General features: G+C 40.4%; 1 protein-coding gene across 1 annotated transcript in view; it reads right to left on the bottom strand.

Annotated features, from left to right (window-relative positions):
* LOC118623018 (mortality factor 4-like protein 1) overlaps positions 1-27,462 on the bottom strand; it is a 162,332-nt gene that overhangs the window by 1,561 nt on the left and 133,309 nt on the right.

The following is a 27,462-nucleotide window of genomic DNA, read 5'->3' as shown; positions in this document are numbered from 1 at the left end:
GACAAGTCAAACAATAAAAATATGAAGTTGACCATTCTAGGTTACTGTTTATAATTTGAGTGTGTGTGTGAACTTGGGAGGTCACATACTTATTTTAACTATGCTTCCTTAGTTCAAAGTATTCTCTGAATTTTCCTTTTGAATGTAGCTTTTGACTCTTGGACACATTAATTTGGATATCATCAGGGGAGGGAAGTGTTTGTTTTTTGAGGAGGGTGAAATAGTAAAAATCTATCAAGTTAAGTTTGGTAAATAACATGGTAGATGAGATTGAATCATAATCTACTGGGCCCAAAATAAGGGACTACTGTAAAGCAATGCATTTGCTTTTCTTGTGTGGTTTGTTTGAGCTTAAAGAGGTAAGCATATGCGACATTCCTTTACTTGATTATATTTGTCATAAAGCCAATGTTATGCCTGCAGACATATCTTATGTGTAAAGTGATTTGATACACTGGGTATAATTGGGTATCAACCAATATTAATGAAGACATATTTGTTAAATAGGAGCACAAAAATACATTAATAAACTCCTGGAGAATTTCAAAGGAGAAATTAACAGCCATACAATCATAGCAGGGGACTTCAACACCCCGCTGACATCACTGGATAGATCCTCTAGACAAAAAATTAACAAGGAAACAGAGACTCTAAATGATGCACTAGATCAAATGGACTTAATAGATATTTACAGAGAATTACATCTTAAAACTGCAGAATTCACATTCTTCTCAAGGGCATATGGAACATTCTCAAAGATAGACCACATGTTAGGACACAAACTAAGATTCTACAAGTTCAAAAAGATTGAAATCATATCAAGCATCTTCTCAAATCACAATGGCATGAAACTAGAAATCAATTACAACAAAAACATGCAGAAACATTCAAACACATGGAGGCTAAATAGTGTGTTATTAAACAATGAATGGATTACCAAGGAGATCAAGGAAGAAATTAAAAACTTCCTGGAAACCAATGAAAATGAACACATAGCAACAGAAAATCTATGCGACACAGTGAGAGCAGTCCTGAGAGGGAAGTTCATAGCACCAAAGGCCTAATTCAAGAAACAAGAAAAATACCTCACTGACTATCTAACCCTACAACTTAAAGTAACTTGAAAGTAAACAAAAAGAAAGACCCAGAGCAAGTAGAAGAAAAGAAATAGTAAAGATCAGAGAAGAAATAAATGACATAGAAACTAAAAAAAAAAAAAAAATTCAAAAGAATTGAATGAAACAAAGAGCTGGTTCTTTGAAAAAATAAACAAGACTGATGGACCCTTAGCCAGACTCACCAAAAAATAAAGAGAGAGGACCCAAATATACAAAATCAGAAATGGAAGAGGAGAAGAAACAACTGACACCACAAGATTGTTAACAACTACTATGAACAATTATATGCCAACAAATTGGACAATCTAGGTGAAATGGACAAATTTCTAGAATCACATAGTCTCCCAAAACTGAACCAGGAAAAGATAGAAAACTTGAACAGACCAACAACAACTAAGGAAATTGAAGATGTAGTCAAGAAACTCCCAGGAAACAAAAGCTCGGGCCTGGATGGCTTCACCGGGGAGTTTTACCGAACATTCAAAGAACTAACACTCATTCTCCTCAAACTATTCCAAAAAATTCAAGAAGAAGGAGGCCAGCATAATTCTAATTCCAAAACTGGATAAAGACACTACAAAGAAAGAAAACTACAGGCCATTATCCCTGATGAACATAGATGCCAAAATCTTTAATAAAATATTAGCAAATCGGATCCAGCAATACATTAAAAAAATTATTCACCATGACCAAGTGGGATTTATTCAAGGCTGGTATGATATTCACAAATGAATAAATGTGATAAACCACATAAACAAAATGAAAGATAAAAACCATATGATCATATTAATAGATGCTGAAAAAGCATTCAATAAAATCCAGCACCCATTTCTGATAAAAACGCTCATCAATGTGGGAATAGAGGGATCATATCTCAACATAATAAAGGCCATATATAAAAAACCTAAAGCCAATATCATACTCAGTGGGCAAAACCTAAAAACATTCCCCTTAAGAATGGGAATAAGACAGGGATGCTCACTTTCACCACTTTTATTTAATATAGTATTGGAAGTCTTAGCCACAGCAATTAGACCTGAAGAAAACATAAAAGGGATCCAAATTGGAAAGGAGAAAGTGAAACTGTCATTATTTGCAGATGACACAATAGTGTACAAAGAAAACCCTAAAGACTCCATCAAAAATCTACTAGATTTAATAAACAAATTTGGCAAAGTAGCAGCATACAAAATTAACATCAAGAAATCAATGGCATTCTTATACACCAACAATGAACTCACAGAAAGAGAAACTAAAAGACAATCCAATTTAGCATTGCAGCAAAAAAAATTAAGATACCTAAGAATAAATTTAACCAAAGAAGTAAAGGACGTATTCACAGAAAACTGCAAGTCATTGAAAAAAGAAATAGAGGAAGATATATAAAAGTGGGAGCATATACCTTGTTCATGGATTGGAAAAATTAACATCATTAAAATGTCCATACTACCCAAAGCAATCTATAGATTCAATGCAATCTCCATCAAAATACCAACAGCATATTTCATAGAACTAGAACAAATACTTCTAAAGTTCATATGGAACCACAAAAGACCCTGAATAGCTACAGCAATTTTGAAAAAGAAGGACAAAATACAAGGGATCACAATACTGAATATCAGATTATACTACAAAGCCATTGTAATCAAAACAGCCTGGTACTGGCACAATAACAGGCATATAGATCAATGTAACAGAACAGAGAACCCAGAAACTGACCCAAGTCATTATGCTCAATTAATATGGAGTAAAGATAGCCTCTTCAATAAATGGTGTTGGGAAAATTGGACAGCTACATGAAAAAATTGAAGCTAGACCACCAACTTACACCATACATTAGAATAAACTCAAAATGGATAAAAGACTTAAATGTACTCATGAATCCATAAAAATCCTAGAAGAAATTGTAGGCAACAAAATTTCAGACATCATATGCAGCAGGATTTTCACTGATACATCACCTAAGGCAACAGAAACAAAGGAAAAAATGAACACATGGGGCTACATCAAACTAAAAAGCTTCTGCACAGCAAAATAAACAACAATCAAAATGGAAAGGGAACCCACTATATGGAAGAGCATAATTGCCAATGATACATCAGATAAGGGGTTAATTTCCAATATATATAGAGTACTCATACAACTCAACAAAAGGAAGACAAAGAACCCAATTAAAAAATGGGCAGAGGAGCTAAATCCAAACAGGACATACAAATGGCCAAGAGACACATGAAAAAATGCTCAATGTCACTAATCATCAGAGAGATGCAAATGAAAACAACTATGAGGTATCACCTCACACCTGTCAGAATGGCTGCCATCAACAAATCATCAAACAACAAGTGCTGGGGAGGGTGTGGAGAAAAGGGGACTCTAGTACACTGCGGGTGGGAATGCAGACTGGTGCAGACACTATGGAAAACAATATGGTGTTACCTCAAAAAAATAAAAAGTTGAACTGCCATTTGACCCCATGATCCCACTTCTAGGAATATACCCTAAGAAGCCAATCAGAAAGAATATATGTACCCGTATGTTCATAGCAGCACTATTTATAATTGCTAAGATCTGGAAACAGCCCAAGTGTCCATCAATAGATGAGTGGATTAGAAAGCGGTGGTACATTTACACAATGGAATACTATGCAGCTGTAAGAAAGAAAGATCTTTTGCCCAGCTGGTGTGGCTCGGTGGTTGAGTGTCGACTCATGCACCAAGAGGTCGCAGGTTCGATTCCTAGTCAGGGCACATGCCCAAGTTGTGGGCCCAATCCCCAGTGCGGGGCTTGTAGGAGGCAGCTAATTGATGTTCTCTCTCATCGATGTTTCTATTTCTCTTGCCCTCTCTTTCTAAAATCAATAAAGAAAAAAAAAAGCCCTCTTATTTTTAAAGATGACATGGAGGGAACTGGAGAGTATTAACCTAAATGAAATAAGCTAATCAGAGAAAGACGAATATCACATGATCTCACTTATTTGTGGAATATAATGATAAAAATAAGCAGATGAACAAAAGAGACCCAGAGACATAAAAGTAGGGTTCATACTGATAAACCTCAGACAAGGAGAAAGGGAACAGATAAATCAAAGAACTTATATGCATAACCAATGGACATAGACAACAATGCTGTGATGGGGAGGGGCTAGATCAGGAAGAGGGTGTCAATGGGGGGAAAAGGAGAAACATCTGTAACAAAAATAAGTTAATTAATGATAAAAGAGACATATTTGTTGAATAGATAATGAAGGAATCAAAAAAGGAGTCTTAGATATATTTTCAACCTGACAAAGCCATTCCATTCCATATGTCTTATTTACACCTATATTTAATTACTGATGAACAGACTTGCTATTCTTGACCCGTTTTATTGAGAGATTGGTGGTGACTACATCCTGGGCTGTGCATCCAGAGTGGAAAGCCCAGCAGGTGTGTATGCATCTGGACCCTGTGGGCTCCAGCTGCTGAGTGTGAGGAAGCCTGATGACCCTGGCAGAAGGCTCCAGCAAACTCCTCGGATGAGCTGATAAAGAACTGGGGAGCGGTTTTGCTCTGGACATTCTGGGGAGATTTCTTTATTCACAGTTAGAGTTGAGAAGTGTTTTTTGAGTCCCTTAACCCAGGAAGGCTATGTGCCCCCATGTGCCCTCCGAGGGTGCCCAAGCAAATGCTGTGCTCCCCCGTAGCTCAGTTGCAGTTCTATGCCAAGGTCAAAAACCCGGGAAATTCCCCAGGGTTTTGTGTGCTGTGCTTGAGAGTGAGCCTGTTGACTCCGGGTTATCAGGAATTACATCTTAGTTACATAAGGCCCTGTGAATTATGCAAAGGCTCTGCTCTGGACCCACAAACTGTGGGCTGTGATCAAGTTACTGAATATCTGTGTTGCTCCCCCAATCAGTCTTGTTTTTAAAACATTTTTTTTCTTTATTGATTTTAGAGAGAAATAGAGGAAGGGAGAGGGAGAGAGAGATCGAAACATCGATGAGAGAGAACACCGATTGGCCGTCTCCTGCATGCCCCACACTGGGGATCGGGCCCACAACCTGGGCATGTGCCCTGACTGGGAATCGAACCAGTGACCTCTTGGTGCATGGGTTGATGCTCAACCACTAAGCCACACTGGCCGGGCTGTATTTTTGAATGTTGATATCTTTGATCAAGTTCGCAAAGTGATTTTAATCTTGCTTACATGTTGAAGAATGACTTCTTGCTATCTCAAATCAGTCATCTAAAATTTTAATGACCTGTTGAGGTCTGCAGACTACAAATAAAAAACATTAGATCAATATAAAACATTGCATGTGTAGAAAACATTTTCTAATAGAAATATTTGGGATCCAGTTATTATGTCACTTTTTGGGAGGGAAAATACATAATACTGTACAGGCAGCTAGAGGCATTAAAAAAGAGAAAGGAATAAAAAAAAAAGGAGAATTGTAATAAATTGTAATTCTTAGTTTTCATGATTCTTTATCTCTAGGTTTTGTGGGATACAGTTCTATGATACAATTTTCCCCATGATTATTTTCCTGATGGGCGTGGTAATTAGGAAAAAACTAAAAACTGACCCCCTTAGCTATTTTTGGCTGAATAACCGTATTCTTGCACTCAGTCAGCATGAATATAAGGCTTATATTCAAATCAAACTTATACAATAAAATATTCTTTCTTTCACATGCGCCTCTGTAGCCTCCATCCCTCATCAGATGTCAAGATGAATTCAGTCATAATGGATACAAGGCTTCTTTCCATCAGAAAGCAAGCACTGTTTTCTTACAAACGAGTGGAAACTGCTGAAAGATGGGGCCCTAGTATCTAGCTTTTATCCTGAGTTCCTGGGAGAGCCGAGGTGCTAAGAGACATTATCCATCCTTTTCCCAGATATTTTTTAAGATCCCTAGGCCTCCCATGTGCTGGAAGGTGAGAGAGGATTTAAAGTCTTTCAGAGAATGATTCCTCACATTACTGTGGTTTTCTATTACTAATACAATACTCACTTTCCTAACATCTGTGACACAGTTTTTTTTCTTTCTTTCTCTAAGGTAATGAACACAGGTAGCTCTTAAGAAACAGAACAGTTAAGCATAAGATTAAGTACCAGATTGTTTACATTTAGCTCCCAGAGGTTCAAATTATTCATCTGATTACTTTTTGTTTTTCTAAGGGAAGTGCAGCTACATGTTTACTAAGAGGGAAGAAACTCAGCTTTGGAGGAGTGTACATTTCAGCAGTGATAGCCTTTGTTGTCAGTTACTATGTATCACCAGGAGCTCTGACGTCCTCTCCCGGTGCATCCCTGGGTCCATGTCCCTTTGGATGCTGCAGCAGGAGGCGTGAATCCCTTCTGGCAGTAGAGACAGTCTAAAACGTGGAATGTAGGCTCCCGAGGAGAGAGGTTTTGCCCTTTTTTGTTCGCCATTCTACTCTAACACCTAGAATGGTGCCATGAATCCTTGAGAAAAACTGGGATGAATTTAATGGTGCTCGATCTCCAATGACCTTCATGTGGGGAGAGGAGGTTATCAGTGAGTTGCACTGATACCTTTTGACTCCTTTATCCTATGAAGAGCTGTCCTCCCCTTCTTCCAGGCTCAGTACCTGAGGGAGCTGGACTCTGGGGCCCGGGTTGCCAAACTGCAATTCTTCAAGAAGCCACAGTTGAGCATTTGGAAGGCTTTGAAGTGGCTGCATCAACCCTGCAGAGAAACACCCGCGGGCAGAGGTGCCATCCCCAGGCCGCCTCAGGTGCGGGCCAGGTGCGGAAGCCCTCCTGACTCATCAAATGCATGCCAACATTGGATTTTTGAACGCCATAGACCTGGTTAACAAAGCATAAAACAACCACCGATGCTTAGATTTCAGAGTTCTTATTTCATCACAAAAGCCCCAAGCATGTGAAGATAGGTTGGAATGTGTCAAGAAAAGCTAAGAAAGCGGGTTTCTGATAAGACCGGCATGTGACTCGTGCAACAGCTCTGAATTACGGTCTGAAGGACGGCATGCTGACAGTTCCTTCTTTCTTACTTGTGAGCGCTAGGATTTTATTTCCCCTGTAACGGGTCGTTTCCGAGCCAATCTTAAGATGAGAAAATACCTGGAAGAATTATGCGTGATGCGGAGTCGATCCGCTGATATCAGGCGGCGGCCCTGCTCACAGGTGGGTGGAGACGATGCCCGTGTCTTTGGACATAATAGCTTTTGACAGGTAGACCAGAATAACTCCTTTTTAGCCAGGCAGTTGTCTGTAAATCTGCCTAGTTGGTCATCCAAAGTGATGACATTTAAGATATAGTTGGTACACTGTTTATCTTAAAGAAACATTTGAAAATTAATTCTTCAGACCTGTGCAATATTTTATCTTTTCAGTTTAATAATATCCAAATGTGCCTTCAGTTGCTTTTGTGAAGCAAAAAACACATGTGTGTTGCTTCATAAATCAGTCGTTTAGCTTCTAAAATGAAGTACATTTCAAGTATATAGCAAAGGCCCTCAAAACACAATTATTAAAGCAACATGAGGAGTTGAGTTTGCTTCAGTTTTAGATTTTTAATAGACTTCACTGTTACATAGTGAAGACAGAAATACGCCATAGAAGTCTCTGGTTAAGAGCCAAGACTTTTTCTCTTGAATCATTTTAGATCCTATTGTTTCCACTGGATTCTGAGAATGGAACATATACATTCATATCGTTGAGTAAAGTTTTTAGAAAAATGTAAATATGCTGGCACATGAACTCAGAATTTCAAAGTATGACTTTGTAAGAGTTTCATGTACTTCCAATGAAAGTCCTATTACACCTGTGTTCTTTGTTTGATTTATCATGAAATTATGTGAGACCTTTATGTTTGTGAAGATAAAATGTGCAACTTGAAAGTTATTTCAAACACACCTCAAATCCATCACTTTATTCTGTTAGTTTTATCTCTAAATAATTCTTGTATTTGTTTGTTTATTTTCATTTCAACTTCTGTCACCCAGTCAAGATCAACATCATCTCTGTATTATCTGAACTACTGGAATAGAGTCTCCTCCCCAATGCCCTGGACACAGGAAAGCACTTCTGAACATTCAAATTAATCGTGATGGAAACACAACAAAATGTTAACAGTGATAGAATTAGGGCGCTACTTATTTTTCTATTTTATACTTTTTAATATTATTCCAATGTCCTATAATAAGCATGAATTACTTTAAACAGATTTTGTTAAGGTGCGTTCTCATTTCAAAAGTTTCAAGCACTACAGAAAGGTTAAGATGAGGAAAAATTTTATCACTTAAAATCCTACTACTTAAAAATAGTAAATCATCAAATCAGGTGAACATCATGCCTTTCTCTCTCTCTCTCTCTCTCACACACACACACACACACACACACACACACACACACACGACAAAGGACAGCTAAAAAACTAGTTAGAGAGACAGGCAAAAAATAAAACTGTGTAAATTCAGGATCAAACTATACATGTGATTTTATAAAAGATTAAAATGTATATTACTTTAATAGTGTATATTTTCTGCACGCCAAATCAAACTTTGTTAAGAATGCAAGGCAGCCCTGGCCGGTTTGGCTCAGTGGCTAGAGCGTCGGCCTGCAGTCCAGAGAGACCAAGGTTTGGTTCCCGCTAGGGGCATGTACTTGGGTTGCAGTTTGTCCCCGGCCCTGGTTTGGTCGTGCGGATGGCAGCCACTTGATGTGTCCCTTTCACATTGATGTTTCTCTCTCTCTTTCTCTCTCTCCCTCCTGCTCTGTCTGAATAAAAAAAAAAAAAAAAAGGAAAAATGTCCTCAGGTGAGGATAAAAAAATAATGCAAGGCACTGGCTACTGAAACAGGCTGTAGCTTTTCACATTGTGGGTTTTGATACCGGCTGCTTCAAGCTGTTCCTGCCCTTCCTCACCCTCTTTGTTCCTCCCACCCCACTGTGTGTATTTATTCAGATCCTGTGTGACTTCTAGGTAACATACTAGCGCTGTAAAGACAGGATGGGAAGGAGGAGATGCAAAGTGTCCTTCTCTGCAGAAATATGTCAGCTGCTTTCTTCTCAATTTTCCTGGAAATTTTTTCTATTCAGTTACCTGCCAGTGGGCTAGACCATTTCTTACCAAACACCTTGGAGTCCTTATGTAAACCTTTCTGGGTGGGGGCGGGGAGGGTGGCAGGAAGGATAAAAAAAAAAGAATAAAATCTAAGACTTCAAATTATAAGATCAAACAAAATAAGTGGGGAGTAAAGAAAATAATTTACAGTTTAATGATTTCTAGATTCAGTCTGTGAGTTTATAGCCCCAGAGAAACTGAACAAAATATACTGAGAACCAGTTAATGGGATAATCAGTAGAGATTAACTTCCTTTCCTTTTCACTTGAGTTGCATGGGGCTTGCCCAGTACCACCTTCCCACCCGAAAGCTGAACGTACTTTTGCCTCCTGATGTTAACCAGAGCGAGGCCTTTGCTAATAGACAGCTGGCTTCGAAAGTTCCTTTTCTTCAAGCTAATATCAAATGTGACTCTGAGTGCATCGCTTAACCTCATTGCACCCCGATCCCCTCTCTGTAAGGAATAATAAAATCTCACTCTGAGACATATTTATGTGAGGATCTGTATTACAGTAAGTGTCTAACAAAGGCTCATCCTCTTTCTCACCTTCTATCATCTAATTTAGTGTTTGTTTTTTTTTTTGAAGGGGGCAGGAAACTTGTTTGTTTCAAATAACTTATAGCTGAATTAAAAATGAGATCTAAGCCCTGGCCGGTTTGGTTCAGCGGTTAGAGCGTCGGCCTGCTGTCCGGAGAGACCCGGGTTCGGTTCCCGCTAAGGGCACGTACTTGGTTGCAGTTTGTCCCCGGCCCTGGTTGGTCGTGTGGGGTGGCAGCCACTCGATGTGTCCCTTCACGTCGATGTTTCTCTCTCTCTCTCTCCCTTCCTCTCTCTCCCTCCCACTCTATCTGTACAAAAAATGGAAAAATATCCTCGGGTGATTTCTTTTATAGTTAAATTTATTTTCATCATCTGATTTTGTGCTTTATATTTTTCCTACTTTTCCTCTTCCATTCTTTCTTTATTTTTGATTAAATTTTGATTTTCCCTTTATATTGGTTTAGAAATTCTACCCTTTTTCTATTCATTGCCTGATTACTCTTAATTTTAAAATCTAAAATTAACCTCTGTTCTCCTCCCTAGCATTGCTGTATCTGAATTCTGATTAATCTCCTGTCTTACATAGTATTTTTGTACACTATTTGGATTCCATTTTTTCCCCTCATATACTTGCATCATTATTTTATATACGCAATATATTTACTCATATCTTTAGCATCTCTTCTTTCCAGACCATTTTTCTGGAATTTTACTTCTTACTGATGTATTTCCTCTAGCAATTCCTTTAGTGAGGGTCTGATTATATTAAACACAATATTTTGTTTGCTCAAAATGCATTCGATTATTAGATAATGGTTTGGCGAGTAAATGACTTGAGGTGAACATTATTTTCTTTCAGCAATGTGAGGATAGGGTTGCATTGTGTTCTGGATCCGTTGTTGCTTGTGGAAAACACATTTTCCATGTAACTGTTAGTCCATTGCAGGCAAACTTGTTTCTCTGGCTATTTAGGTCTTTCCTTTCCTTCGATGTGCTGTAGTTCCCCTCTGGGCCTAGATGTGGGTTTCTTCTTCTTTAAAAATCGATTCTGCTCGGGAATGTTTCACTTCTTTATTTTCTCTATTTCCTCCTCTGGATCACAAATCAGAAACTTGTTAAACCTCAGCATGTTTGCATTTCATTATGTCTCTGAGCTTCATTCTGGACAATTTCTCTAGAAGTCATTATTTCCTCAGTTCTGTATCAGTTTATCTGATCTACTGAATTATGAACTTTAGTGGTTACATTTGTCATTGGAGAACTTTGAATTGGATTTTTTTCAAATTATCCTAACTTTTAAAAATAGAACTTGGTTCCTAGTTTATGATTTTGTTTTCTTTCTTGCATAATTAAAATACTTATTTCATATTCCATATCTTTAATACCTAAAGTCCTTGATAGTTTTATTCTGTTGTTGGCTGTTTCTGCTAACTCTTAAATATAGTTTTTTTATATTTTGGATTGAGCCCATGTTTAAATGCCTGGGCTTTATGTGCAAGAATCTTGTGACATCAGTGTTAAGGGTTTCTCCCTCTTCAGAGAGTTGGTGTTTCTGTTTCTTGGGCATTTCTTTTTTTTTTTTCCTTTATTGATTTTAGAGAGAGAGGAAGTGAAAGGGAGAGAGAGATATAAACATCGATGAGAGAGAACAGTGATTGGCCGCCTCCGACACGTGCCCCACTGGGGGTCGGGCCCACAATCTGGGCATGTGCCCTGGCTGGGAATCGAACCGGCGACCTCTTGATGCATGGGTCGATGTTCAGCCACTGAGCCACACCAGCTGGACTCTTGGGCATTTCTAAGGTATAACCAACTCAGGGCTACTTAAATGATTTCTTGTTGAGCTTCCTCAGACCTACTAAGTAGTATCATTTTAAACTCAAACATTGGAATATGCCATTCCTGTGATAATTATCATAGAAAACAACCATTTATTTTTTCACCCTGAGTCTAGGCCAAGAATGAAACTTTTCTTTGTCCTCTCCTTTTGTCAGTAGATGGACATGTTTCTAAAATTAACTTTGTGGACCATGGCTTTATTTGTAGATTGTATTTTATTTAACTCCTTCTTTGGGTTGACGTCATGCCTTGCCTACTGTCCCGTATTCAGCATACAAAGCTCAGCCCTCCAGGCCCAGAGGTTGGCACAGATGCCTCATCACAAATGCCTGCAATGATTTGAAAGTTAATTATATTTTTTTCTAGTTTAGTTATATATTTCAAATATATTTTTTAGTATTCCTGTATTTCATCTGATGATACTTTTTTCAGAACATTATTCTACTATATTATAAAAAATGGAATCTGGCCGGTGTGGCTCAGTGGTTGAGCATCCACCCATGCACCACAAGGTTGCCAATTTGATTCCTGGTCAGGACACATGCCTAGGTTGTGGGCCCGATCCCCAGTGGGGGGCATGCAGGAGGTGGCCAGTCGATGTTCTCTCTCATTGATGTTTTTCTCTCTCTCTCCCTCTCCCTTTCTCTCTCTCTCAAATCAATAAAGAAAAAAAAAAAAAAAAAAAAAGGAGCACACAATGTTCTCTTACTCAGCGTCCCTCTTCCATGTTAGTTAGCTTCTTTCCAACTCATTCTCCACCCAATAGCCAATGTGATGTTAAAAGGCGAATATGATCATATCAATTCTGCAGTAAAAATCCTTTCATAGCTTCCTGTTGTGGGTGGCACTGTATCCTTCCTGGTACCTGTGACTCTGACCTTATTGGGAAATATGGTCTTTGCAGATGTAATGAAGGGAAAATGAGACCATACTGGTTTAGGGTAAGAGAAGACACATCGGGAGAAGCCAAGTGATGATTGCAGTTATGTTGCCATGAGGTATGGGAAGGATTGTTGGCAACCACAAGAAGCTAGAAGACATAGTTTCTTTCTATGAGCCTCCATGTATGAACCAACCATGCTGTTAACTTGATTCGAGACTGGTTTTCTGAACTGAGAGACAGTAAATTTTTGTTGTAAGTGACTCAGTTTGTGGTGCTTTGTGGTGGTCAGCCTAGGAAACAAGTGCACTGGTGAACAGATGGACTGGTGACAACTAGAACAGCAGGCCAGAGAAAACGGAAAATGAGGGTGTTCAGAGTCCCCCGAGGCCTGGAAGCAAGCTGACCGACACTGTGGGATGAACACTTCCTCTCAGGATTAGTACACAGTTAAGGATCCTTAGTGTGGTCTGTCATGCCGTCTGGATCTGTCCCACCTTCCTTTTTCCAGCTTCCATTGCTTCTGTTACGTTCGCTGGCCTTGTTAAGCTTCCTTGAACAAGCCAGGCTCTTGTCTGATTTTATATGTGCCGATCTCTGCCCAGGAAACTCGCCTGTTTTGCTCGGATGAGTGCTACTCATCCTTCATGTCCGGCAAGATGTCACTGTTCGAGGACCTCTTCCATATTTCCCCCATCAGCCAGTCTGAATTAGATCCCAGTGATGACTTCTAGTGTAATGTCCCCCCTTCCTAGCATTTATCATGAACTACAACGGGCATGTGTATGTTATTTGAATGACTGTTTCCTTAATGTCTGTCTTCCCTGCTAGACTGTATGCTCCATTAGGCAGCAACCATGTCTGTTTTACTCTTCTCTATTTTTATAGCTACCAGCACAGTGATGGGCATGCAGTATATATTTTTGAATGAACGAAAGCACATTTTCATACTTGTAATTAGATGGATGGACACAAAGAGAAAAACACCCATTTTTCAAATTGTCTTTATAGGGGCCAGAGTATTAGGTGGATTGTTTCCATCATTTTTACTTATGTAGTTATTTTGACAGGTTGATTGTAAACATTATCGTATTAAAAAAGCAACCACTCTTCATTCACTCAGAGTCATATTTTGAAATATATTTGAAATGCCATATGTTATTACAATTAGTATTTTTCACTAGTTGCTCATATTAGGTACTGTTTCGTTATTTAAACTAAGTTGGTTCAATGTTCAAACTCAGTTCTCTGTTTATATCAAGAGAGCAGAAACACAGAGATATTATAAAACATGTACTTCCTTAAAAAATTAATATAAGCCTGTCATTTTGTGTTTAATCCAGGTAATACTTAAGATCATCCAGGATTTTTCTGGATAATAACTCTCAAAATTCTTTCTGGAATGTGGCTGTGAGGTCCCCACCGGGGAGTTCTCTACCGGCCTGGCTTTGGCGGAGGGCCAGCCCACTGACCCCTAGAGCAGACTGTGAATTCACCTTTTCAATGATGTATGTTTCTGTGTGTTTTCTCTGTACTTGTGTCCTGAGACAGTTAAATTATGGAGGGCACAATTCTGTACAATCAAAACATATCACAAATAAGGGTGACCCTAAGACCCAAGGACTTCTGGGAGAATACGAATGAAGGAACAACTGTGCTCGGCCCCAGCTACTCTGTTTAAGAACAACCCCTTTAGCCAGCCTCAGGTCACAAGTCCACTCGTAACAGTGTCGGAGAAAGTAAGCAAACACATGGGATCACCACCTTTGAAAACTCCACTTTGCCAAAATGACCCCTTGATCGATTTCTCAAGGATTACGGTAGATGGCCTTACACTTGGGGACATAGACGTTTAACTGTGTTACATGTTTCCCAAATTCTGGGAATGTTATAAAGGTCAAAACTTGCATCAAGAAAAATTGATTAATTACTTTTAATGTAGAAATGATGCCAATGGTTTGGGCGAGACCATGAAAATGAGCTACTGAAAGACAGCAAAGGTGTAGATCTAGCTTTCTCTGGTTTAGGTAAGAGGTTACTAAGAGATGTGGCAGTTGTGGACACGGGAGCAGGAAGTTGCCACGCAGAAGAAGCCGTTCCAGGAAGGCAGGTGTGATTGTGCTGTGTTTTCTTCTCTGGAGATGTCGTTCTTGATGCAGGGCTCAGGGGAGACTCGGGAACAAGGAGTCCGTGGCTGGGACCTGCACATGCCTGGGTCCCTCTCAGGGCCAATGCCCCTCAGAGTCAAGCTCCTCCCTGCATGGCTCTGGGCCTGTTCACTCGTTGTTAGTTGTGGCTGGAATTCGAAGATATAAACCCTCTCACATTGTGATAGCACCGCCTGAAGGGGTGGGGGGTTCTGTGTAGTGTAGGGCAGGTCTCCGGAGTCCTGTCTTTGTCACCACTGTTGAAAGTTATAAAAAAAATGAAGGAAATTGTAGTGCACTCGGGAGATTTAAAAACCATAGCCTTCCCTGGTTGGTGTGGCTCAGTTGGTTAGAGCATCATCCTGTACACCAAAAGGTGGCAGGTTCGATTCCCGGTCAGGGCACATACCCCGGTTGCGGGTTCGATTCCCAGTTGGGGCACTTGTGGGAGGTAACCAATAGATGTTTCTCTCTCTCAAATCAATAATAATAATAAAAGAAACCAACCCTATCTCCTAATTATTACTTCTTTTATATCCATGAGAATAGTGCCCAAGAAGTTAAATGTGTGTGTTCCTCCTATTATCAGTCAAAATAGTTTATTAATAAAGATAGTTTGCTAAAAGGATTTTCGAAAGATCATGAAACATTAAATTTATGAACTAATTGTACTAAAAGTTTATTTCAATATTAAATTTTAAAATAATTTTCTCCCAGAAGTGGGTTTTATAAAGCATAGTTTCAGAAATTGTAAAAGGTACATAAAAGAAATTTAAGTATGCCACTTTTATTTCTGGGGCCTGAAAATTAATATGGCACTATCATTGTCAACCAAAATAGGAGAGAGCTTAGGGGCATGGCACAGAGCCATAGCTCGAGTGATTTGAAATTACCTTGATACGATTTTACGCTTGTGGAATTGGAGGAGATTTGGAACTTAAGAATGTATAAGGATATATTAACCTTTCTCAGAGGTTATATTGTAGATGAGAGGAGCTCCGAAAAGATGTCTGGCTCTAATGTAGTGTATTCAGACAAATATCACCTCCAAAGGAGGCATCTGAATGAATAGATTGGCCAGGAAATTAAGGTTGAAAATGAACAGTGTTGGAAATGATGAGTTTGGAAAATGAATGTGTTTTCACTGAGATGTGAAGTGGAAGAAAAAGGAAAAGGGAATATGATTTATGAAGATTTTGTGATCTGGTAATAAACAAGGTAGACTAGTAGCAGTGATTCAACCTCCAGATAGCTACTGTCACATCGTGATTTACAGCCTGGGGTTTTGGGAAGTGGAGAAAGGATGCTATTTGCATTGATTGTATAGTTGTACTTCATCAGAATTTATATCTTTAAAATAAATGGAAGGCATTAGATAACATTTGTATAGTAAATTGCTGAGAATTGATTACAAGTGATAAAATAAAAAGCTGTTGAAATGAACTGGTGAAAAAAAATTAAAAACCTATAATTGCCGGTGAAAGTAAAACTGGTTTTCTCAGCTCTGGATCCGGGCTCTATTTTTTAATGGGTTGACAAGCAATTTAAACCACAAAAATTAAACAGTAAAGGATATAGCTTTAAAAATCAATGAATTTAAAGAGCCACAATTTTATTTTTAATCTCAGAAGAAACCCATACTTCTTATACTTCATTATTCCTTTTATTTAGCAAAAGCAGTTTATAGTGAACGACCAACATGGAGTTATGATAAGATCTTGCCACTGACGAACAGCTTTGGTGAATATTGGAAGATGTTATTTTTGACCCTTCGACCTATCATCATAGAGTTGTACAAGTGATGGCCACTGGCAAAACCTACTCTGGGAATTAATTTTTTTTTTGGTATTACCATATTTTGTTTGCATTTTTTGTAAGTACTAGCTGTTTTTCTTCCCAGTGTCCCCTCTCCCAGGGGCAAACAAAAGATGGGTTTCTAGAGCTTTTTCTCAACAGTTTCCCAAAAAGTCCCTACATGCAAGGGTCAGGAATACAGCTTTGTTTTAGACCTGATAGTCAGGGTGACTTACTGGACAGGTGATGGGCCCACTTGCACAGGACCCCATGCTGTGAAGGCCCCTGCACTTGATTTTAAGGTTTGCTGTCGAGGTCTTGAAAAATCTTAATGATTTTTGAACAAGGGGCCCTGCATTATCATTTTGCACCAGATCTCACAAATTATATAGCCAGCCTTGCTGGTAATAATGTAATGGCTGATATTTGTTGCATTCTTTTTTTTTTTTTTTTTCCTCCTCACCCGAGGACATTTTTCCATTTTTTGTTCAGGTAGAGTGGGGGGCAGAGAGAGGAACAGAGAGAGAGAGAGAAACATCGACGTGAAAGGGACACATCGAGTGGCCGCCACCCGCACAACCGACCAGGGCCGGGGACAAACTGCAACCGAGGCACATGCCCTTAGCGGGAACCGAACCCGGGTCTCTCAGGACCGCAGGCCGACGCTCTAACCGCTGAGCCAAACCGGCCAGGACATTTGTTGCATTCTTACTATGTACCGGGCATTGTTCTAAATTTCTTATACATATATCAGCTCATTTAATACTGTTTATAACAACCCTCTGAGTTAGGTGTCCCGGTTCCCACTTCCCAGAGGAGAAACTGAGCACAAAGACAGGAACTAAGCAAAACTAGTAAGCGTGGGGGGAGGTTCAGGCCCGACTGCCGCTTCTAGAGACGGTGCCTCACTGCTCACCTTGCTGCCTCTGCCCTGCTCAGTTTCTCTTTCCGTCCTCACTCGCAAGTGTCATCGCCCGTCGTAGGGGCCCCCCCTGGAGCCTGCGTCGGGTCTGCTTGCTGAGAATGTATGTGACAGACACAAACAGGCGACCTGGAGAAGTCAAGTATGTTTCCTCAATCTCATCTCCATGAACTAGCTGTTACCTTGGGCAGAGGTTTAAAGAAGGGGGGCGCATGGGCTGCAGACTGGCAGCGCCTGCACAGCCAGCTCGAGGGGAGTGGGGTGGAGGAGCTGGGCGGGTAGGCGGCACAGGGAAGCATAAGGAGGTACAATCCCTGTGGCCTATTTCGCAACTTGATTGTGGCTGCTGTTGGAGACAAATGCATATGGCTTTAAACTGGTTTCGGGGGACTGAGTGAGAACAACATTTTTCTGATTTGCAGGTGGCAGGGCATATGAGTGCTGGTGGCTGTGTGGCTGGAGGTGGCTAACAGAGGCCAAATGTTGGGAAAGGCAGCGAGACACCTTCATGCAGCTGGGGCAGGGTATGGAATTTGCAAGCTAAGTGGTTTCAGACTACCCAAGGAGGCCTTCTTGCTGCCCCCCAGACCATACTGTCTAGGATGGGTTTACCTAAGAGCCACCCAGTAGTATGTGAACAGCTAATGGATGAATCTAGCAACTGCCCATTGTGCTGGTATTATAGGCAGGCTCAATATTGAGCAACTGTTTTTCTGATTCACCGATTGGATCTGTCAACTTAGAATTTGTCACACTTCTTCGTCCCAGCCCTGCCCATGATTGTTGGTGCGTAGAGCAGGGCAGGGACCTTGAGCACTTGTGTGTTGTTGAAGGTTGTAGTCCCAGCACCCAGCACAATGACTGGAACGTGCTAGGAGCTTGAACATTTTCTGAGCAAATGACTGAATGTTGTCAATGTGGGATAAAAATAAAAATCAATGTGTTAGGTCTCAGGTTCCATATTTTCCCTCCTAGGCTAACTGGGGTGGTGGCCCCGCTCACTGCATTTGACATCCGGACACAGTGTGCTCATCACTGATAGACTCAGACCCAAGTTTCTTGCTTCCAGTCAGCTACAGTGCTGAAGGCTGGTCAACTAGATGGACCAATTTGCTTGGAAGGGAGGCACCTTTGAGGAGGTTCTGAAGATCTATCTTCCAGACAATGTCCTCTTTGGAAGAGTGTGTGTGTATAAATATATTTATATATATTGCTCACCTGAGGATATTTTTCTATTTATCATTAGATAGAGTGGAGGGAGGAAAAGAGAGAGAGAGATAGAGAGAAACATCGATGTGATAGAGCCACATCGATTGGTTGCATGCCGCACAACCCGACCAGGGCCAGAGACGAACCGTAACGGAGGTATGTGCCCTTGACTGGAATCAAACTCGTGACTCATTGGTCCATGGGCTGATGCTCTAACCGCTGAGCAAAACCGGTCAGGGCAAGAATATATATTTTTTCTTTAATACCATCAAGTGTAGAACCTCAGGAACTGGCAGCCATGTGATAATAGCTATGTCAGATGTCTGTGCCATGCCTAAAATGTATATTTTTAAGCTGGCCTCATGAAGTACATTGCTACACTCCAGGGTCTGTATTTTTGACTAGGCTGTCTCAGACAGGTGCCTTCTTTCTGGAGATTTTACCGTCTTTCACTGTATTTCTGATTAGAGAGGTTAAGGACTATTGCTCATGTCACCTCTGTTTTCATAGCCAATTTCAGGGATCACCTATCATTACAATACCTAGTGACATAATATTTAGTGAGCAATCCTAAATATTCTATCATTTAGGATGGCTCACTACTCATCACTGGTGAAAAGCGTTCTTTCAAATTTCAGGCATTGATTTAAAGGACATGCTACACTCAATATAAGGAAGTAATAAAAGAATTCTTAAATGGTAAGCATTTTTAAAGATCTAAATTACATAAAAATGAAAGAAGTTGCACGTGGTTTAATTTGCTACACGTCAGGACAATTTGGAAATTCAGACATTTAGTCTCTGGGCTCCGTGTGAACAGGGCCTCTGATCATGGTCTTCGTAGCTCACGTACTAGGAACTCAGCGTGTGTCTCCTTCTCTGCCTAAGCACCAGGAAAACCGTATCGTCTGCAAGGACCTCTTAGGAAGGTGCAAACGGTGTGTGTCTGGTCTGCGTCGGGTGTGTTCTGCTAATTTGTTTGGCAGATGGCAGTGCTTTTGAAAACACAGAATCCTGAGTCCCGGGGAATCATTTTTCTCTTTCTATAAGAAAACTCAAGGGGCTGTATACTAATCGACCTGTTATTCAGCGGTGTAATTCTGAATGTTTACTGAAGGTTTAAAAGCGATCAGGTACAAAACACCGTGTGGTGTCCAGGCACCGGGGAGCGAAGCACCCACAGCCCGTCCGATCCTCACAGGACTGGCATCTGCTGTCTCTGCAGGTGGCAGAGACTGTCACAAGTAGTCCTCACTTCCTCAGGCAGCGCAAAAGGTAGAAATCCTTAAGAGAAACTCCGCATTTAGGGTGAGTTCGAAATTGTGTTACAAGTTGTCTCTGCTCACTCCTCGTTGCCAGTAAGCCCCAGGCTTTGAAATGGAACACGTTTCACAAATTGGGCTTTCCCGTCATTTCTTTCAGAGAAGCAGCTGTCCTATTTCCTCTAATAAGGCAACGAGCCTGCAAATGCAGCGTCAGCTTGCAGGGTACACGATTAGAGAGGGTGCCCTGCAGACAGTGCCGGGGGCAACGCGATGACCCTCCCTCCAACCACACAGCTCCTGAGCTGTGCCAGAGCGGGGCTTTGGCCAACTCTGTCGTCATATTTACGTGGAGGAAAAGAAACAGGTGCATCAGGCGTGAGGAATGTTGGCTTCCAAGTTCAGAAGCAGACTGCAGGAATCCTTTTAGAATCTGCAGGAACGTTGTGTTGGAGTACCTGTTTCTGACTACCCAGAGCAAATTCCGGAGACAACTGTACTTGGAAACCAGATGGACGTACTGTTCTGTACATTCAGACCACAGAGCTTCTGGAAGGGGTTGGCCGAAGGAAGGAGACAAGGCTCTGGGAGGAATCTGACGTTCCCTGGGCTCCCGAGCTTTTCCGGAGTCAGAGCTCATGCAGGGCCAGGAGTCCTGCCGATTACAAGTGTCAGCTGGCTCTTCTCACTTGCACCCCAGCAAACTCTGTTCACAGATAACCCAGGGTAGCAGGTCCTTGGTGACTATTACCGCCTGGGAGCTTTATCTTTGGTCAGTGCGTAAGGGTAACAACAATTTGCACACGATAAGAATAACAACATTCAATTAGCAAGGGCTTGCTGTGTGTCAGGTGATGTCTAAGTGTTTTAAAAAGAGGACATACCTCTTTCAGTGCTTAGCTTCGCCATCTGAGGCAGGTGTTGTCACTTTCATTTTATGTGTGCAAAGGGGCAGGCTTAGGGAGGTTAAGTATCTGACCTAGGATCAAACAGCTAGTAAGTGGCAAAGCCATGGTTCAAACTCAGGTCGGCCTCACTCCAGAGCCTGTGCTTATACCCAAGGCCTCTAAGATTAAAATAAAAATGGGAAAGTACTAAATAATATATGTTCAGTATAGTGGTTTCAATCTGCGGGAAAATATTCCTCAATGATTGTAATTCTTCCTTCTTTCCTGCCACGACCCACTGAGAACTGCTGGTATTACACTTTATAACGTTACAAAGGGCTTTCATTTTGCAAGGTACATTTTTCTCGTTCACAAATTGGGACTTTTCCAGCTTTTCTGTATCCATGAAAGCTATCTTATTTCCTTGATTGAGGGAATAAGTTCTGAAATGCAATGGAAAACCTATGGGTGTATAATTAGAGTAAGGTTGCCAGGTAAAGTACAGGGCACCTCCTTAAATTTGAATTTCAGGTAAATGACAGGTAATTTTAAAATTATAAGTATGTGCCAAATTGCATGGGATATATTTATACTAAAATATTATTTCTTGTTTTTGAAAGTCAAATTTATCTAGGCATCCTGCATTTTAATTTGCTATATTTAGCAGCCCCAAATAAACCAGAGAGGCTGTGTACAAAGAATGAACCTTGGGTTTGCTGTTTCATGTCGATTTCTCAGTAGCCAAGGGAAAACTCAAACAAAATGAGTCAAAGAGAAATCTTGGGGCTAAGTATACTCAGTGATTATGTCTGTATAATTCAGCGGTTCTCAACCTGTGGGTCGCGACCCCTTTGGGAGTCGAACGACCCTTTCACAGGGGTCGCCTAAAACCATGAGAAAACACATATTTCCGATGGGGATTCATAACAGTAGCAAAATTACAGTTATGAAGTAGCAACGAGAATAATTTTATGGTTGGGGGTCACCACAGCATGAGAAACTGTATTAAAGGTCTCAGGATTAGGAAGGTTGAGAACCACTGCTATAATTAGTCTTTCCATCAACTTTTGCTAGTCTCAAACAGTGTTTTCAGTCATTGATATTTTGGGTAGTATGAAAATGTTTAGAAATTTTACAAGGGTTTTTTTTTTTTTTAACTTGTGTTGATAGTTCAGTTGAAGCTCTCTGAGGCAGAATCCTTAATGCACATCTTATCTTGTTTTAATATTTTCATGTTTATACTTTTTTTATCTGAATGTACTGCAGGCCTTTTGAGGTCTTCTAGAAAAAATTTTTTTTCCATCATTAGCAGGAGCATACATTGTTCAATTGAGACCAGCATTTCTGCTTTAAAAAGCTGGTACGTGGAGAAAGCTAAGGTTGTCCCTTAATCCACTGTCCCCAGGGGCTGACCAGACTCAGAAAACTGTAATCTCTGAATAGCTTTGACTCTGATTCAGAAAGTCTGCCTCTTTTTCTTAATGGAATTAAACCAGTAATACTTCAGCAATGCCTGGTTTTCAGGGCAAAGGAAGCTTCTTTGGTAGTATCTTAGAAGGAATTGAATTGGTGGTGGTGGTAGAGATGATGGTTGTGATTATGGTGGTGATGGTGGTGGTTGTGATGATGGTGGTGGTGGTGGTGGTGGTAGTTGTGATGATGATGGTGGTGGTGGTGATGATGGTGTGTGTCTGGAAGGGTGGAGGAAATGGAGAGTGTGTTTCTTTGTAGAGTAGAGTGCCTGACTGAAATAATACTTGGCTTTCAAAATTTGCATGAAGAACATTTCAGAAATATATCTGTTCATTGAATACGGAATATTTTAAGCAACAAATCAACCTGTAAAACTACACTGCAGGAACATTTATAGAAAAATGTTGCACATGGTCTAGTAGCAAAACATTAGGGGGATTTTGTGAAATGAAAGAAATATAGAAAAGCTTTATTTTCTGACAGTATTTATAGGTTTTGAAGGCCCTGATTGCCATTACTTTCTGAGTCATTATCTCTCTGATTGATTTGTCCCAGATTTGGCTACTCTCCCCAACATGTTAATTTTAGATGTTTCTCACTGGGTTGATAATATATAGGAAAGTAAAAGCACACAGGAAAAATTTAATATATAATGAAAAGGAGTTCTAGTATAAGTGATCTGAGAGCTGAGTCCTTTTACCAGTGCTCTCTGGTTAATTTAACAGCCCCCTGTATATTAAGATTGTGTCACTCAGTGGTTTCATGTAAATCATCTTTTGTTTTATTGGCTCTTATTTCCCTGCTGGAGTCAATATCCCATCAATTTCACCAACCCTCTGCTCTGTGATCTATGAGACAGTGCTGGTGCAGGTCTGAATTTATACCAGAACAATTTGCTTTAAATGTTACTGGCATCTTATCCAAAACATCATCCAGTTTATTCTTATAATTTCACTACTTTTCACAAAATTGCTTCCCTGCTTTTAGAGAAAAGGGAGTGACAGTAAAATGTAAAACACCTATATAGAGGATAGAGAAGTTGGACCTGAAAACACGAAAAAGTGAAGTCCATAAAAATGATGCAGGAGAACATGGGAGGTGTTGGCTCCGTCTTCACACTCTGTGGCAGCAGCAACACCGACTTGATGATTCATTTCCACCTTGCTGGCCAAAGCGGTTCTTGCAAGGAGACCCTATTTTAAAGTACATTTGGACCCTGCTGCTATATTCAGATTGCCTTGATTCCGGCAAGATTAACCTACTTGGCACAGTGTTGATAATCTCAGACCCCTTTCCTCCTCCATGCCTGCCTGCATTTGGCTGCTTGGCAGCTGTCCTTTGGATCATTAGCAGAAATCCAAGCTGCCCACCACAGGGGGCTCTGAGTCTTTATAAAGATTAATTTAGAAATTAAAAGTGCATTATCCCCCTCTCAAAAGACATTATCCAGATTGTGACACCAGCGTTTTTAATACAATAAATGATTGTTACTTTACTTAATCTCATCAAAATGTAATTGTTGATATCGCAGAGAAGTGGGCAGTGAATTCTTTTGTTATTTTCCCACCAATTTTGTGAATTTTATTTTATTTTATTGTTTTACTGATTTTATTGGGGTGACATTGGTTAATAAAATTAAATAGATTTCAGGTGTACAATTCTATAATACATCATCTGTATATTGTATTGTGTGTTCACCACCCCAAGTCAAGCCTCCTATCACCATTTATCCCCCTTTACCCTCCTCTACCTGTCCCCCCTTTCCCTCTGGTAATCACCATACTGTTGTCTGTGTCTATGAGTTTAGTGAATTCTTTCTTGATGCCCATTAAGACATTTTATCTCGCAAAAGGATTTTAATGGTAATGATGACACCTTGCACTTTTCAATGATTATTATATTTATATTAAAATGTACTATGTTTTAATGGAATAATTTTCTTTCAACATGGTAGGAAGTCTAATTCCCAGCATCCACATGAGGCAAGTCTGTGTTAATTTGTTCCAAGGTGTCTCCTGCTTTCTGTTTTGAGTGTATAATAACACAGTGAAAAAGCAAACTCAGTATGTGTGTGAACTCACTTTCTTGCTGAAATTGCCTAGGTTTGGTCCTTGAAGGGAACGTTCCAACATCAACTCATTTTGGAGACCTGATTCTAAGAAGAGTTTTAGTTTTAGCTTTGTCCTTTGTCAAATGGGAGCAACGATCCCTGTCCTGATGTCCTCTGAGGACTGCATGGGTCAAATGTGAAATGCTTTACAAACAGAAGTGTCACACAAAGTCAGACTTTTAAAACAGGGAGTGGGATGGATATACGAGGATTAAGCAAGATGAGCACATGGCAACATATGTAACGTCCAGTGATGTTGGAAGTTATTATAAGAATATGTCAATCATACTTTTCCTGATGTCTTGTAACTTCAAGCACATATATAGATAAATCTTCTTTTTCTTTTCTGTAACTCTTCTACATTTGGTCTCTATATAAGAAAATCCCATCCGTGGTTTCTGTGCCCCTCTCAGCTTCGGAATTTTGAAATCACCTTTTATCGCTTGTTGTGTCTGGTGGTCGCAAGCAGATGTTGCTTAAAGTAGTAGATGCCCTCAATTTCTTCTCTGAGTCTCCGAGCGCTCTTGGTGGCCGGCACAACCATAGTGGGGGGTAGTTTTCCTCCACTGGAAGAAACTTTTGCTCCAGCTGAGGAGTTTGTTCTTCCTGGGAGTTGGACCAGGCCGGGCCTGCAGAGTCCCTGCCACGCTGATTCAGTTCCGACTTTGCACCGGGCCATGTCCTCACACATCGTGCTGGGAAGGGCTGCTGTCTGAATCTGTTCGCGGAGGGTTTTGTCGCTCACTAATAAAAGTGGAGAAATTGAGAATGCTATTTATGAGGCAGCAGTTACTCCTGCCCTGCATTTACAGGAAAACTCTTGTAAATATAAAGAAATGATTTACTCACAGTGGGAATAGGTTTAACATAGATTAGAAACATTGTTTCCTCCTTCTCAGCCTTATCTTTTATTATTTTATAAGAGGTTAAGGCCAGCTCTGAAGTATTACTAGTGAGTGTTTCATTTTTACTGGCAGAAGGTAGTTCTAGCCACGCAATGAAATGGCACCGTTTACTAATGGTGTCTGCTTTGAAGTGTAACTTTTTAACTGAAGGTAGAATTTATGTTATGATTGTGATGTTGTGCCATCTCACCGGGAGTACTTGACATGTTAATTTCCAGGGACTGGCAGATGAGAAAAGGTAGACTGGCACCTGGACAATTAACATATATAAGGGCGATCAATTGAACAATCAGTTTTCAGGAAAGAATTTTAAGGAAAAATATTTATTTAATATTTTTTTCTTTTTTGATTTTAGAAAGAGAGGAGGGGAGAGAGAGAGAGAGAGAAACATTGATGAGAGAGAACATTGATTGGCCGCCTCCTGCATGCTCCCCACTAGGGATTTGGCCTACAACCTGGGCATGTGCCTGGCTGGGCAAAACATATATATTTAAATGTGAGTAAGTAGACCATCACTCTTCTTTATGGTTTGTGGGTGCAGAATCCCAGGATCACCAGAGAAATGACGTCAAGGACCAGTTGAAATGGGAGAATTTGGACTGAACCTGATTCCATCGTGGACTCACAAGAGTATGTGAGGAAACTGGTACTAGCAGGATGCCTGGTATTAGCTGTGCAGTGTGATGGGGATCTCCTGAGATGGTCCCCAACACCCCTCCTGCCTCCGCACACACTCATGGCTCTCCACGGCGGGAGGAAGAACAGGCTTCCTCCACTGGGGTCCGCACTGTCCCTGTGACTGCTCTGACCCATACTTTGTGGTAAAACGGTCGTTCTGAGACTTCTAAGCCCGGGCCTTAAGAGGCTCCTGCTTTCGGTCTCTTGGAATGTTTGCTCTTGAGACGTCCACTCTTGGAAATCTTGAAAGAAGCCCGAGCCACATGGAGAGGTCATGCGGAAGAGAATCAAAGCACTCTGCCAGATGCCCTGATGAACTCGCACCCGTGGCCGGCACTCCACCACCTGTAAGAGGGAGCCGTTTTAGATATCAGCCCTGAACCCCAGATGACTGCTGTCTCAGCTGCTATCACCTGGAGCAGAAAAACCACCCACTGAACCCAGCAACCGACAGAACCCTGAAAGGTGCTGCAGGATCCCATCGACCCGGGGGTGTCTTCTAGCCTCAGAGGGGCCCTTGTAGGCTGGGCATGGCCCTGAGTGGTGGACTAAATCAAGTCAGGTGCTTTGTCAGAAAGAAGGATTCTGTCTACCTGCAATTTACCTACCTGCAGGGAGCTTATGCCCCATAGTCTTCACACTGTGCTAAAGTAGATTTTTGCACTTTAAATGGATGATTGACGTGTGCCGGGCTGGTGGCTATCCATGGGAGACAAGGAAGGCTCTCCAGTGTGATGAGTTAGAAAATTGTTGCTTGGAGAGAGACACTTTCCCAGTCCTCTGAGAATGCTTTAGGTTGTGAAAGTGACGGGGTGAATGCTGACTTTTATCTGAAAAAGTCTCATGAGATTTTTTTCACAGACTTCTAAAGGAACCTTGCTCGTTTAAGCAAGAATATAGTGCTTTTCTGTTCTAATCCATATGGCAAAGAAATGCAAGCTTTGTCCAAGAGCTGCTTACACATTTATGCTTTGTGCTGGTTTTACATTTTATGTTATATTTTAGCTTCTTTTCACGTTATGTTTTAGCTTGATTTTTCTGATCAAATCCGGGCTCCTGGTTTTATTTGTAAAACTGTGGTTTATTTCTCAAATATTGAATTTCCCCTTTAACTTTAAGTCAAAAAAATTTCTTGTAAAAATTTATTTAAAAGCATTGTGAAGTTTATCTTACTTATTCATGGTCCAGTCTGATTATTTTATAAAGTGTAGGTCATAAGAAAGCGACCTAGTACACATTGCACGTAAGGGAATGAGAGGAGTTTTAAAAACGCTTTATTTGAAAATAGTTTTAAATTTACAGAAATGTTATGAGAATAGGAGTGTGCATAGAACCCCTGTATATGCTTTACCCTGCTTAATTGTTAACATTTTGTTTTATCATTTGATCTCTCTCTCTCTTTTTTCCTTTTCTCTTTGTGTGTGTGTGCAATTTAAATCATATTTTTTATCCTGTACCATTTGAGAGTACATTGTATTCATCATGGCCCTAAGATCTTAAGTTTGTATTTTCAAAGAATTAGGATATTCTCTTAAATATGGCACAGTTATCAACTTTACTATATTTAATATTGCTACAATAATTTTATCTAAGCCACTATCC

The sequence above is a fragment of the Molossus molossus genome, unplaced genomic scaffold (genome assembly GCF_014108415.1).
Source record: "Molossus molossus isolate mMolMol1 unplaced genomic scaffold, mMolMol1.p scaffold_m16_p_9, whole genome shotgun sequence".
Classification (NCBI taxonomy): Eukaryota; Metazoa; Chordata; class Mammalia; order Chiroptera; family Molossidae; genus Molossus; species Molossus molossus.
Note: the sequence above shows the minus strand (reverse complement) of the source record. Positions and strands in the feature narration are given on the sequence as shown.